The following is a 15,477-nucleotide window of genomic DNA, read 5'->3' on the forward strand; positions in this document are numbered from 1 at the left end:
AATGGGAGTCTTGTCAGGCCCCTCTCCGGCCGGAGAGGGGGACATCTATGCCCTTCTTCCATCCTATCTCTCCTTCCCTAATCTGACCATCAGTCTCGGAGTTTATGGATCCTCGGAGCTGGGGGTTCGGTGTCGACGGTTCCTCCAACCTCGATGCCGGCCATTACCTTGAGTTCCTCAGATCAGACTTGTTCGGATCCGAGCAACTCTTGGGGCCAAGAACAGGGAGACGGATCCGAGGGAATGGAGATGTCTTTGGCTCTGACTTTGTCAGATCCGAGACGTTCCTTCGGAACCCTGGCTACCTTGGTCTCGGCCCTGATCCTCACGACGGAGCCGGGGAGAACTTCTTCCTTGTTGGTTGCCAAGGAGGTGCGCTCTCCTTTGGCCTTTGGCGTGGTGGAGAGGTTTCTCTCCCAGGGATTGAGACTTCAGCCCATTGCCTTGGACTCTGCCCAGGCTACCTTGGATTTGGTCACGACTCCCATCAGCTTGTCCCAAGGACAGCCCGTGCCAGAGGACCCCCAGGTGGATCCCATTGTGGAAGCCCCATGACTTATGAGCCCACTTCAGAGAATCCCACTGAGGAGGCCCCACATAAGCATTCATGTAAGAGGAGACACATGGACTTCCCTGAGTCCCTCACAGAAGATACAGACTTGGATGAGGGTGAGGGTTCCCCCAGTTCACCTCCCGAGGATGTCTCCTTTGGAGACATCATGGAAATCCACTGCCAGAGGGGAGGTTGGTCAGCCCCAAAACTCTCAATGGACGAATCAGTATTCTTAGTGGCCTTTGACATGGGCTCATCTACATCCTGGGTGTCCCCTCCTGCAGATCCATTAGTGGATCTTATCACCACACAGGCATGGAAGGAACCTGACACCATAGAGCCAATACCAAACACCCAGACAGGATCCTTTCTCCTCCCACAGACAGACAGGCTTGGTACAAGGGATCCCCTGTGGATGCTATGGTGGTGGCTGCCACCAATAGAGAATTGGCTCAGGAAAGTTCTTTGGTCCACCCTCCGGACAAAGAGTCTAGGGCGGTGGACCACTTTGGGAAGCGAGTTTTTTCTTCAGCGACGATTTCCATACGAGCGCTGAATTATTTGGCACACGTCATTCGACTCCAGTGAGACCTGGTCACGGAATTCGCTGTGTCACTCCCAGAGTCCTTATCGCCAGAGGACAAGCGGCTGTTCTTGGCAAAAATGTCGACTCTGAAATCCATTTCTAACATGTCCATGCATCTTCTTTCCCATGCCATGGAAGGAACGGCTAGGGTGGCTGGGACTGGCTTAGCTATGAGGTGGCACACCTGGCTCAGACTCTGTCAATTCACGGATCCCTTCAAGGCATCTTTCATGAAAGCTCCCTTTGACGGTTCCTCCCTTTTTGTGTAGACAGTTTGTGACACCTTAGTCTAGAGCGAAAAGGACGGGAAGACTCCGTCTGCCATTGGATTCCGCTTCTCTAGCCCTCAAAGATCCTTTTCTAGGAATCAGAGAGGGCAGAAGAAGATGTGGTTCAGAAAATCATTTTTCCTGCAACACTCAGGATAACTCATCCCCTAGAGGCAGAGGGGGATAAGACAGACGCCGCCTGAGAGGCAGAGGGGGTCCAAGGAACTTTGGGTCGAGGGAGACCTTCTCGGACCGACCCACGCAGCAACCCTGAGGGGTTGCCCGACTGTCCTACTCTGGAGACAGTCTGGGGAAGATTGTCATTGCACCTAACGACTTGGGAGTCCATCATGATGGACCATTGGGTGCTCCAACTAATATCCAGAGGATACTCCATCCCGTTCATCACCCCATGTATACAATCAAAGTGCCTCCCGGATGTCCCACATGCTCAAAGGGAGGCCGCAGCGCACGAGATTTCAAAGCTGCTTTACAATCAGGCCATCTAATCGCACAACGCACATCCCGGGACACTCAAACATTTTAGCGGACAGATTGAGTCGGGCTATTCTAATGCCATAAGAGTGGTCTCTGAAACAGTCTTTAGCGGAGGAGATCTTCCTAGTGTGGGGTCACCCTTGCTGCGATCTCTTCGCATCTCCTTCCAGCGCGAAGTGCAGTGAGTTCTTCTCTCTAATCCCCTCCTCAGGGGACTCCCCAGAGACGCTCTAGTCCATGCTTGGCCTCCCGGGTTACAGTATGCCTATCCCCTGATACCTCTAATTCTGAAGTTTCTTCAGAAAGCATACCAACTGGGGTGCAAAGTGATCCTCATTGCCCCATTCTGGCCGCATCAAGTGTGGTTCCCCTTCCTCTGGTCTCATGCTCTAACTCCTCCACAGATTCTAGATCCCTGCCTGGATCTCATATTCCATCCCTCGGGAATCAGTCCGCCCGACCTGGACAGCCTCTGGCTGCTTGGTTGCTCCAGTTCCCCTGATCGCTAGGAGTCCCGGTTTATCATCTTCGGTAAAGAGTATTCTGGTGGCATCCCTCAAAGCTTCCACTAGGGAGGTTTACCGCAGCAAATGGAAACACTTCTCTATTTGGGTTTCTCAGAGAAACATAGCTCCATTTACTGCCCCAGTTCCTGCAGTCTTGGAGTTTTTGTCATATATTTTTCAACAAGGGTCTAGTTCCTCCACAGTGAGAGTACAACTGGCAGCCATATATAATTTTCATATTGGTGAAAATTTGAATGCTCTGGCCTCCTTGAGATTGTGCAAGGCCTTTCTAAAAGATATTTTCTCTTGCGTCCCTGGTTAAAAATTCCGTCCTCCCTTGGGACCTTACTCTAGTTCTGCAGTCATTGGTGGCACCTCCTTTTGAACCAGCAGCATCAGTCGACTTAAAATTTTTGTCCTGGAAGACAGATTTTTTAGTGGCCATTACTTTGGCTAAAAGGGTTTATGAGATCCAAGCTTTGTCTGCCGTGTCCCCCCCTACTTGATTTTTCATAAAGACAGGGTTTTGCTTCGCATGAACCCTTCTTTCTTACCAAAAGTGGCTTCTGAATCTAACATTAACCAGATGATTAATCTGCCTGTGTTCTTTCCAAATTTCCAGAACAAGGGTGAATATAAGCTGCACTTGCTAGATGTTCATAGACAGCTTTGCTTCTTTCTACACAGGACTAAGCAATTTCGTAAGTCTGACCAATTATCCGTGTCATTTTCTAGACCGTTTTTGGGCAAGGCCATTTACAAGGTTGCCTTAGCCAGGTGGATTACACATTGTATACTGCAAATCTGTAGGGATAAAGGCCTATCCCCACCTGGTCCTGTTAAAGCCCAATCCACCAGATCTATGGCAACTTCTGCTGCTTTTTGGTCTAGGGTTTCTCTGGATGATATCTGAGCAGCAGTGACCTGGGCAAGGTCACATACATTCATCTCTCGTTATAAGTTGGATTTGATCTCTAGAGGGAGAGCATCCTTTGGCTTTGCGGTGCTCAGGAATATCCTTCCATGAGGGCCTCCCAGGAGTTTTGGTAGCTGGGGACTCTGTCCCACAGGTTGCAGATAAATTAAGTTAACTACTTAAGATAAAGAAGTTATGTACTCAGCATAACACTCCATCTGAGTAGTTATACTTCATTTTCTGCAACCGTCCCTCCCTCCTTCCCCCGAACCTGTTCTAGGTTAACGTTATTGAGTTGCTAATAGTTTGGTTAGTGGCAAACTCGATCTGAGGGAAGGTAGGAGAGGTGAGGGATTATGGGTAAGGGGAGGAGTTTGGCACAGATGCTTGATAAAATGTTGCCGGCTTGGATCCGATATGGATCCGAATACCCATAGGTTGCAGAAAATGAAGTATAACTACTCAGATGGAATGTTATGGTGAGTACATAACTTCTTTTTTTTATACTTTGTATGTAACATAACATAACTTTCTTGGGTGCAATAAGTATACTATCAGTGGCAAGCATTAAGTAAGAACTATGTAATAACTGACAGTGGTTTAGAATGCAATTAACTGTCTTTTGCTTATTATCTAACTTGTATTCTTTGACATTTTAGCATGTGATTCAAAATATTATAATTATTTACTTTTAGACGGGAAGAATACCCATAGGCTCATAAGTTAGTACTAGGCTAACTGCACTTGTGGGCAATTTTAAGCCTAGCCAATTACCCCATGTAAGAATCAAACTCTGCACCTTATGTCTGTAAGGTAAGCACCTTAACCATTCTGCCAACCTCCCACCACTTTAAATGATACCTCCTTGGTACTTGGTCTCATTGTCTCCCTCTCTCTCTCTCTCTCTATATATATATATATATAGGCTCGTGGACAGTTATTAGAATTTTCAAAATTCCCACAGCATCACAAAAGTGCTCATGACTCTAAATTGTTTCAAGCTGGTTTTTATGATAAGGGCTTGAAAATGAACAGTCCATCAGTTACAATTCACTTAAAAATGTTTGCAAGTGAATCCAAACCACCTCAATATTTCACATCAATCCCTCAAACCCCTAAAAAGAACATTTCAAAGTATTTTAACCACTAAAAAGCTGTTGTATTTAAAGTAAAAGTATTTAAAGATTCAGTAAGCACTATTTGTACGAGATGTTTAATGTAAAGCAGACTGTCATTTTTTTAAAGGAGACATAGCATATAAACTTACACTAAAAGAATGAAAGATATATGTGATCCAGGTTTAACTTGTAAAAGTGTGAATATTGCTGTAATTGTTTGATATCATTCAAGCAATAAGTTTTATATATGTAAAAAGCTATATTTTTTATACTTTGCACATAGCATGTCTTTCCTGGGTGCTATTGCATGTGAAGTATATTATCAGTAGCACACTACTGTGGCCATTTTAAGAACACAGAATGTAACTTAACATGCCTCTTTAGTGTCACTTGTTGTATCTTGTATTATATTTAATAGTACATCACTCAACTATGCCAAGATATTAGAAAGTGTGCCACCTAACATAAGTTTCATCATAATAATGATTAACTTTTAATGAAATTAATATCTTAACCTTTTAACCTCTAAATGAAAATAAGTGGCTTTAATTTCATATATAGCTAAAAGAATAAAACTCTAACATTTTAGAAAGGGAAATAATAACCATTTGAAGTAGGGAAATAAATGATTTACCTTTTAAAAAATTAATATTTAGCACCTGTTCATAAGTATTCAAGCATTTTAAATTAATAAGCGTTCATAACCATGACATGCATTGGTTTTCATTTGTCCTTCATTTTTTAATGTTTTTGTCTTTTATTAACCAGCCAGCTCTTGTTGCATTTCTCTTCAAAGAAGCTGATAGATTCCAGTCCATTTCTTCTGTATTTTTCTAGGATTTTGTTTTTGTGTATAAAGTCCATTGCATTTTCTAAGGTGTTAAAAATATTTCCTTCTGGAAGGTAAATCCTTATTTTTGCTGGAAACAAGATTTGTGCTTTAATATTGTTTTTTTCTTTAAATTTTTAACAAGTGGCACACATGCTTTTTTCTTTGACATCACTAATGTTGAATAATCATAGTCGAATCTTATAGCATTTTCTTTCATTTTAACTGGATAATTAGTCTATGCAGCTTTTAAGACTAAATCCATATCTTGACATGAGAAAGATCTTATGATCACTGACCTTGGTGAAAGTGGGTTTTTAAAGATGAGTTGGAAATTGATCTATGTGCCCTTTTGATGCCAAAAGAAAAAGTTTCAGGCAGGTTCAAAGTTTTAGGCAGCCAGGTATTAAGGAATTAAATCATACTGTCTCATTCTTTTTCAGGAATCCCATAAATCCTGATGTTATTCCTTCTAGAGCTGTTCTCTAAGTCTTCTATTTTTTTCCCGGAATAAGTTGTTTTGTTTCAGAAGAAATTCAGTGCTGTTTTCATTTTCAAGTAATCTTCCATCAAAATCAGACATTGCCTCTTCTATACTTGAGATTTGTGATGATTATTGTTTAAGAGATTCACTTGGCACTTCAACTTGTTTTTTACATTCCTCATTAACGTTGTACATTTTGCTTTCTAATTTATCCGTCTTTAAAGATAACTCATTGATGTTACTTAGTATAGCCTGTATGTCTTTTTTATTGTACTGTCCTGTACATTGGGCTTACAGTGGCTCATTCTGAGACGGTTAGTTATTTTTAGTTTTCTTGACAGGAAAAGGCAACTAAAAGAGTTTCAAACTTGTTATTTTTTGTAGTAAATCTTTCAGCAGATGTTCAACTATAATTCCATCAAGTTTTGAAACGTTCTATTTGAGTTTTTAGTAAAAATCCTGTCAGAGATGATAAAATGAAGCAGAGCTAAAAAAAAAACTGTGCTGTTAACTGCTTACCATCTTGGTCACACCCCACTACAGGAAGTTTAAGGTATTACACAGTGAAGAATTAAAGCTATAACCAGGAATGAAAAACAATATTAAAAAGGACCAGTTATAGTAAACCAGTAAAAACAAGCATTTCCTAAGGTATGTCAGTCAGTAAAATGTATGTGGAATTTTGGTTACGACTTATAAAGTTTAAGGTATTTTAAATTAAGTTTGGAAATGTTTACAAGTTACGTTGAAAGTTAAGTGAAAAGGGTCCCTGAACTACTGCACTTACCCAGTTAACAAATGTAAAAATAAATTAGTGTTCTAATAAAGAGCTGTAAAAAGCCAGCTTGACTCAAAATAGATTTAGATTACAATTCTTGAATTTAGAATTAAAATCTGACCTAGTTAATACACAGAAGGGTAAAACCAAAAATATGCCAAATGTCTGCATCTGTTGCATTACAAACTTGCCAGGGTCTAGTAAACGTGGAAACTGTTGTATTTCTTATGTTAAATGTTTATTATGAAAAATTGTGTAGTGTATTGTATAATTTCTTAAGAAAGGTGTGGCTGATAGCTAGAGACCATGAATCATTACAAATTGTATTACATTGAAGTGCATTGTCATACTGACTTTGTATCTTCTCTTTCTTTCAAAACAACACTGATAATAAAGGAGATGTCCTATTTTTAGTGGAAACACATTTAGTGGAAGAAGATAGTGATTTATTAAACAATACTGGTTATGAGTATATTGCTTCATCTTCCTTTGGAAATAAAAGAACAGTTACAGCCATATTATGGAAGAAACCACAAATTATGCCCAGATACTCTGTTGGCAACTATCCAATTGAATAATAAGCTGTACACCTTGGCAAACATTTATTGGACCCCAAGCACAGGAACAGGTGTAGCTAGGAATCACCTTGAAATTTTGCAAAGCCACTGGAAGGCTAGTCTTATTTTAGTTGGTGACTTTATTTATATTATAGATAAAACTGATACACGTATCATTAAGAATATTAGAGTAGCTGTTTCAACAAAAAACATTAAACAGGTGGATAATCAGTAATCTAAAAGACTTAGTAGTGACTGCAGAAAAATGGTGCCTTTTTTCACTCGTTATTCCTATGTGCATGGAAGACATAAATTGATAGACTGTATATTTCATTAGATTTGTTGAGTAGTTAATTGTTTCAGAACTATCCCCTGTTCCTTATCTGATCATAATGTACAATATACAGACCTAGCAAGAGACCCAAGAAGCATTCATCTGGTGTGTGCATATGATAAAATTAAGATTTAAAAAAAGTATCTAATGGAGCAAATTGAAGAGTATCTCTCATTCAATGAAAACGAAACAGTAAATAAAGTTATATTGTGTGACTTCTTAAAATGCATAATAGTGAGAAAATGGGAAAATGGTTTCATGATAAGTTTAGGCAATGGGATAAGGAATATTAAATATCAAAGAAGAAGTACAGAAATATAAACAAGCAGAAAAAGAGAGCTGACACTTCAGATGTTATAAAAGCTTTAATAGTGCACTATCAGAATATATTAACTTCCAAGACTGAAGTAGCCCAAGAAAGGCTTCAGTTACATAGTTTTGCAATTACCCCCCAAAATTTTACATAGTTTAGCTAACTAAAGTAAAATAATAAAATACCAAATTAATAATATTATGAATTCGCTCACAAAGAAACTGTAGGTATTGAAAAAAGGGTCTATATCAGACAGTCGAACTTTCAAAAGTTCTAACAGCATATGTTCAACACCATATGATCAAACTTCTGAAAGTTTGAATGTTTTAATGGAGATCTCCATACTGCTTGGAATGGAAAGATTTCCCTTTTCTGCACTGTAGTGCGATCTCAGAGTTGGTATATTTAAAGAGTGGGGGGGTTGCAGGGAGGCTTGCCTTCCTTCTTAAAATGTTCAGGTAGGATTTTTGAGTAGTTTTTTTTTTATTAGATTTTTGAACTTTTAAAAGTTCGATCATATATGACGTTCGAACTTTTAAAAGTTTGATCATCTAATATAGATCCTTGAAAAAATGCTGTGCATTTTTAGAACTATCACGAAGAGTTGAATTGGAATAAAAATGCATCAATAGAAGACTGATATTGTATCCTCTATTTCTTTCAAGAAAAGAATGGTAACAAAGGAGACATTCTACTTTTACAGGAAACACATGTAGTATGACATATTCATTTATTAAATACCTGGAAAAATACCACTAAGATGAATAAGTAGACAAATATCAGAAATAACCAAACCAATATTTTTAAAAGAAATTAATGAGTCAGTAAAGAAAAGTAAGATTGGGAAGACTCCAGCATAGATGGTTTGAATGTAGACTTATATACATTTTTGCCACCTAATGTAATTGTGTTATTGACTGAAGCATTTCTCTTAATCCAAAATTCAAACTAAGTTTCCCCTTTATGGAAATACTCCCTGGTATCTCCCATATATAATCAAGGAAAAACAAAGACATTGATCTAATTGTTTAATGTGGATTATAAAAAAATTACATCCATCTTATGTGCTAGATTTATGAATATTATGGATAGTGTTATTAATAAGACTAGACAAGACTTATTGTAAAAGACTGGTGTGATAACATTAAAAGAGTTATTTCCATCTTGGATTAAGATAAAATAAGCAGAATAAAAATTAGAATTAGTTAGTTTAGACATTACAGAGCATCTAATTTGGCTGTCTAGCACCTCCTGTATAAAATCTTAATGATCTTTGGATTTCTAGAAGATTTTATTGGTATAATATGAAACTTATAGACGGACTCCAAAGCTTATTTTAAAATAGCATATACATTTCTCAAATACTTAAGCTTAATAAACAACAAAACAGGGATTGTTCATTATCTCCATTAATGTTTGCCTTAGTCATTGAACCCTTAGCTAACAGTATTAGATTGAATAAAAGTGATGAAAGTTTTAGTGTAAGTAAAAATTTCAAACAAAAATACTTTTTGCTGATGATATCTTATTATATAGGAGATATGAATGATTCAGTTAATGAAGTAAACAGGGAAATTTAATTATTTAAACAAATGTCATTAAGTAAATTTAATAACAATAAATCAAGAAACTGTTCTAATAAATCAACAGCTGAATCCTATATTGAAAATAAATATGAATGCAACTGAGAAAAAATGGAAATTTAATACTTATGTTTAAGAATTCATCTAGGCATTAACCAAATAATTAATAATTTTTCACAACTTATTGAATATATATTTTTGTTAAGCAATCAATGGAGTGGAAACTTCTTTACCTTTCATGAGAGCTTGCCAAAATGTTATACTTATTGCAACCAGCAGCATTACTACCACAGAAAAGTTTAACAAAATAGATAAATGAATTTCCTTCTTATGACCTCAGACATTGGGAGTATGGTGGAAAGGTTTTCCAGATCTGGAATCATATTCTTTAGCAGCAGTCTTTAATATGGTTATATTTTGGCTAGATCCTGTTTATGCTGGTCCATGGAACAGTATTCAAGAAGAGATAGTTTTAAACTTGTATAAGTCCAATTATATTAATAAACTTTGAATTGTAAATAATTTTATATGGCTGTCAACATTTTTATAAAATAAATTCAGTTATAAAGTTAGATTTTACATCCATAAAAATATGTTTGAAGATTTTTATAAACTACATTTATAGAATGGAAATTTCTCATCCTTCCTATAGTTTATACCTCAGGATGTCTAGAAAGTGAAAATTACATCTATGGAAATACTAAAGAATAATAACACATTTTGTGGTGTACTTGCTTAGATAGGGGAGTACCAATGTCAACAAAAATATTGAGAAACTATAGTCTAGCTATAACCCATACCCATACAGTATTAACACATTTTGTTAGAGACACATTTTGTTAGAGAGAAATTAAATAGCTACATGATTTTTAAATGAAAATAAGCTTGTACCAAAATTATATGAGCAGATGATTTCTGTGATTAAATGTGAAATGTCACACAAAGGGAGCATCTCTAAATTATATAAGCTGCTATTGAATAATATTAATAACCTTGAAAGAAGTTATTGGAAGTTCTTAAAAACTAAGGGACTACAAGATTTGATAGATAAAAATAATAAGATTTTATTACTGATGTCTACTGGTCTAACATCTAGGTTATACTGGAAAAAAACAATGCTCTGACTTGAGAACCTGCAAGCTACCCTGAAAATTATAGACCAATAATTTACCTTCCGACAATGTATAAACTATACACTGGAATTGACACTGACAAAGCTTATAGTCACTTGGAAGAAAACTAAATTATAGCAATAGAACAAAAGGGCAATAAAGGTAAGTCATATAGGATCATAGGAGGTTTCTAGGCTAATGGCCCTGAGGCTCTTAACAAGCTTAGCCAAGAGTTTATCCAAAAAAAAGAAACCTCAGTCAGCACCAGTTGCCCCTTTCAGTGAGGGGCACAGGTGGTTCCTCTGGGACCAATGTATGGTTTCCCATCCACTCATTAAGGTTGTACTTGAAGAAGGTCAGTGAGGTACTCTGTTTGACATGTATGGGAAGTCTGTTCCAGAAATTGGGCAGACTCTGGGAGACAAACCTCTCTCTCCAGCAGGTTTTGTTGATGTTGCATATTAGATTTAGGCCTTTCGAGAGGGTCATGCACGAGGAGATAGACTTGTATGTATAAGAATATATGTATTCTATGTTGTTGTGTCTTTCAGCTTTTCCCAGTTAGGGGTCGCCACAGCGGAACTCCGGTCCGCTAATGATTGGCAGTGGATTTTTACGTGCCGAGTTGCCAGCCCTGACGCACATGTCCATTCATGCATGCCTCCACACAGAAGACACTTTAGCTGAGAATCAAACAGGACAACGTCTTACTGTAAGGCGACAACGCTACCGCAGCACCACCGTATATGTGTGTGTGTATATATATATATATATATATATATATATATATATGGGTCTAGGTTACAACGTCGACAGATGAGAAGACCGACAGCGAAATCACCGACGCGAGAAGATCGACGGATGAAAACACCGACGCGGAGAACACCGAGATGGGGAAAGGATGTGTAAGTATGCGGTAGTGACGGACGTTAGGGTGCGAGTAAGGTAAGTGTGCGATGTTGGCGGTCTGTAGAGGTAGGGGTGGGTTAAGTGAGTTAGGGTTAGGGCGCGAGTTAGGTAAGGGTGCAGTAGTGAATGTTTTGGGTTAGGGCGGGTTAAGTGAGTTAGGGTTAGGGCGCGAGTTAGGTAAGCGTGCAGTAGTGAATGTTTTGCATTAGGCGGGTTAAGTGAGTTAGGGTTAGGGCCGGGTTAGGTAAGGGTGCAGTAGTGAATTTGTTTGGGTTAGCGGGTTAAGTGAGTTAGGTTCAGGCGGGTTAGGTTAGTGTGCGATAGTGACGGACCTTAGGGTTAGGGTTTCGGTTAGGGTAGTGGATAGTTGTGTATGTAAGGTTTAGTGTTTGTTTGTTCGGATTTAGGTGTGCTTGTGTTGTGTGTGTGGTTTTTGGTCAGGGAATTTGTTTTGTTTATTGGTTGTTGTGATGATGTGTTGAGTGTGTGTGGTGTCGTGTTTGTGAGCTGTCGATGATGTGGTGTCGGTGATGTCGTTGTCGATGTTGTGTGCTGTCGGTGTTATAACCTAGAACCATATATATATATATATATATATATATATAAACAAAAGATCATTTCTTGTTAAATAAAGTCATTGTGGAGAAGTGTAAAAAGGGGAAGAATTTAAGTAAAGCATGGAGTGACTGCAAAAAAGCATTTCATAGTAGCCCACATTTATGGATAAAAGAGTGCTTAAAAATGCATATTATATACCCTACACTGATTGATTATATTCCAGTGACCAGAAACAGTGGCAGACCACTTTGCAGTTAAGCCATGATAAAGGACAAATTATTATTCCAGGGATAAAAATTCAAAGGGGTATATTCCAGGGTGTCTCTTTTTCACTGCTGCTATTCTGTCTTGCCCTTAACCCATTAAGCTGTCTACTTAACAGCTTAGGCCATGGCTATAATTTGGCTCCTAGAAAACAACAAAGTGTAAAGACTTCTTATCGTCTTTTTGTCAATGATTTAAAACTGTATAGCTCATCAGATGAGGAATTGAAAGCACAACTGCAAGTTGTCAGAACTTTTTCAGATCATATAAGAATGTCATGTGGTCTTGATAAATGTGCAAAAGCATCCTTTAAGCAGAAAAACTGCAGCACCAAGAAAACATCAGTTTGGGACAAGAATGTCTTATAAAAGAACTTGAGTAAGAGGGAGTGTGTAAATATTGGGGAATGGATGAAGGGACACAATAAAACATGAACAAATATGAATAAAACTTAGTAAGGAATATTTTAGAAGACATAAATTAATCATGAAAACAGCGTTGACATCTAGGAACAAAATTCAAACTATAAACCAATTTGCTCTTCCTGTCCTAACTTACACTTTTGGAGTGATTGATTGGTCCCAAAACATGTTGGATAGATTATACAGGAAAACAAGAAGGATGCTTCATGCACACCATATGATTTATAAAAATCAGTGCATACCAAGATTTTATATTCCCCATTCCAAAGTAAGTATGGGACTCCTTGAAACTGATTACATGTATAGGTCTGCAGTTGTGGGACTGCACACATATCTGCTGACCTCCCAAAACCCAACCGTACTGAATGTTTTGAAACATGCAAAGAATAAATCTAAAATGACTTCCCTGCTTAGTCTAGCAGAAGCATATCGGCATCAAGCAGAAATAGAAATCAAACCAGAAGTAGATAAAAATCAGGCAGCAAATGAATGTACCAAAAAACAAAAGAAAGAATATAAGGTGAAGGATCAGATGAGAAGGAAAGAAATGTGGAAAATGCATAAATATACTTGCAAGTATAGAGAACTTCTGGAAGAACCTCATGTTGATCTGGATCGAACACAGGAATGGTTAAGGAGAAGCGAATTCAAACCGAGAGATGAAAAGTTAATATTGGCAGCCCAAGATAGTGGGCTACATACATGCTGGTTTTCAAAGTCAATTGAACATGTGGGAGAAACAGACAAATGGAGGTTTTGTAAAACAGAATTGGAAACGATTGCACACAGTTTTGCTGGTTGTGACATACTAATGGCAGAAGGAATGTATACTGAAAGGCATAATAATGTGGCAAGACTGTTGCACTGGGAATTGTGTAAACATTATGGCATTGAAGTGGCTGAAAAACACTGGAAACATGAGCTACAAAACATCATAGAAAATGATGGTCTGCATCATATGGGATCATCCATTACCAACAGTTCAAAAGATAGATGCAAGAAAACTGGATATAGTGGTCCATGAAAAGAAGACAAAAGTAACATTGATCATTAAAATTGCCACACCCAGTCACTACAGTGTACAGAGAGGCACAAAGTCACAAAATATTAGAATTTGCAGGCAGAAGCAAGAGGAGTGTAGAAGAACGATACCCAGACTGTTAGTTCTAATAGTAGTAGGAGCAACAGGTCTTATAAAAAAAGAATCTATAGTCGTATTTAGATATATTACCAATACATGTAACTCCGTATGAATCGCAGAAGGAGTCATTTTACTGAGCACATTGCGGGTGCTGCGTAGAGCATTTTTGGCTGACATCAAAGATTGAAACAATACTAATTTCATGAACCTTTATCATACTTTGACTTAGGAATGGGGTCCACAACTGTCATGGTATTAGAAATCAAAAAGATTTGGAAAAATTTAAAAAAAAAGAAAAAAATGTATGTGGAAGTATGTAGCTTTTTTATTATGCCATACAAAGTCATCAAATTTAGTAAAATAGCTATTTCACATCAACAAAACAAAACAAAAAGAATTCGACTGGCATACAGGAGCTTCATGCTAAAAACGCTTATTTATTAATTGTTAATACACAAGACACAGTAAAACACTATGACTGAGCATTTTCACCTCAAAAGGCATCATCAGAATCATGTGCTTTCATTCAAACACACCTTAAATACTATGCATCACTTCCTTTTTCCAGTGCCTTCAGAAATGTATCCCTTGCCATACCTAAACATTTTCAATTCTGTTGGTAATTTCACTTAGGTCAAGGAATACAGACATGAAAAATAAATAAAATAAAAATAAAAAATATAAAAAAATAACTCGTAAAACTTAAAGAAACTGTGATGATAACAAACTTATACATCAATTATTTATACTGTTATAGCTCAGTCTTATAGAACTAACAAGATCACAATAAACAGTATTTCTAAAAACTGTAGATGTTCTGTAGTCCTATCTCACCTCCATTTTTACATATGGCTTCGGAGCCGATCCTCAGCTCTGACTTGGCCGATTACAAAACTTGAAGTCTCTCAGTTGGCTCGTGGCAAGGTAGGTATCCCATAGTGCACTAGTAAGAATCCCCAGATCTTGTTTGCCGCGTCTACGAGTTCAGAAGTGCTCTATTTCTTGGCAGTGGTTAAGTTGGACTTTTCTTAATTATTCTTGTTATAGTGATCATTTTTTCATAATAGTATAGCTTAGTCGTTATTATAGGTAGTAAATTAGTAGTGTGTTTTTGAAATATTGCATAGTTATTATTGATAACTTGTTGGCCGTCGCTTCCACAGGCCCTTTTTTCTGTCTGAGTGGTATCCCTTTCCTTTTGTGCTAGTTTTTTGCTATATTTACCTATGTTAGCGTAGGTCTATTTTTGGGTTAGGACCTGTTCTAATCTTGTATTTTTGTCTAGAAAAAGTAGTATGCAATTGTTAACTGTGTGCAGTGCTCTTTTATTATTATTAACTAGTTAGTTAGCGTGTTGATGAAATTTTTGCAATCCCTGTAGCAAATTATTGATGTAGCTTCTCCTCTGCTTACGGCTAGGTCCATTTAAGTTAGAGGACCTAGTACTCTATTTACCCTTTTCTAGTGTTGTTTCCTCAGTAGAGCTAGACCCGTTTAAGTTAGAGGACCTAGTCCTCTGTTCTTTGCTAGTTTTGTGTGTTGTTCTCGAGCAGGGCTAGGCCCGTTTAAGTTAGAGGACCTAGTCCTCTGTTGTTTTTTCCTTGTGTGCAGTGCTTCTTGCAGGGCTAGGCCCATTTAAGTTAGAGGATCTTTTCCTCTCTTCCTGCTTTCCCTCCGGTGTTTGTGTTTGGGACAATATATCTAAGGATCATAAACCTTCGGGTTTTAAAAAGTGCCTCAAATGCTC

At 37.7% G+C, this 15,477-nt stretch overlaps 1 protein-coding gene across 3 annotated transcripts in view; it reads left to right on the top strand.

The window, feature by feature from the left end:
- Positions 1-15,477, top strand: part of LRGUK (leucine rich repeats and guanylate kinase domain containing) — a 1,953,320-nt gene that overhangs the window by 1,153,570 nt on the left and 784,273 nt on the right. The window lies entirely within an intron of this gene.

The sequence above is a fragment of the Protopterus annectens genome, chromosome 11.part0, assembly GCF_019279795.1.
Source record: "Protopterus annectens isolate FY-2018-M chromosome 11.part0, PAN1.0, whole genome shotgun sequence".
NCBI lineage: Eukaryota > Metazoa > Chordata > Ceratodontiformes > Protopteridae > Protopterus > Protopterus annectens.